Source organism: Wasmannia auropunctata, unplaced genomic scaffold (assembly GCF_000956235.1).
Source record: "Wasmannia auropunctata unplaced genomic scaffold, wasmannia.A_1.0 LD336095.1, whole genome shotgun sequence".
NCBI classification, from domain to species: Eukaryota; Metazoa; Arthropoda; class Insecta; order Hymenoptera; family Formicidae; genus Wasmannia; species Wasmannia auropunctata.
The window spans coordinates 3,868,290-3,868,862 of NW_012026795.1; positions in this window are offsets into that span (position 1 = coordinate 3,868,290).

Below are 573 nucleotides of genomic sequence, written 5' to 3' on the forward strand. Positions count from 1 at the left end.
CAGTATTCGTCCCAAAATATAACATAATACATCTGTAATGAATAACATTAGGTAATGATAATTATTTACAAGATTAAATGATAGAAATTTTCAATACAATTAGTCCACTTTTTAGAAAATTGTTGTATAATATTTTTAGTATTTAATAAGATTGTATTTTATTATTCAAATACAAAATATTTTTTAGTTTTGGAAAATATTTTCTGCACTACAGATTATGTTATACAGAGTGTCTCTGGATTTAACAGATATATTGCAGAAGCATATTATACAAAAAAAAATGTTATTTAAAGTTTGGCTAGAAATGCTTGATTACAAAGTTATAAAGAAATATTAAAACAGAACATAAAATATATAGTAATGAATTTTCCATACAGAATATAAATGCCATTTTCGATCTTTCCGTAATCCACAAAATATACACTTTCTGTGCAATGCAAAATTTGTTGTTTCCTGTTATATGTTTCAATATTTGTTTATTACTTCGAAATAGAGCGTTTCTAGCCAAATTTTATAAAACATTTCTTATTATTTCCATTTCTGTAGAATATGCTCCCGCGGATTGTCCGATAA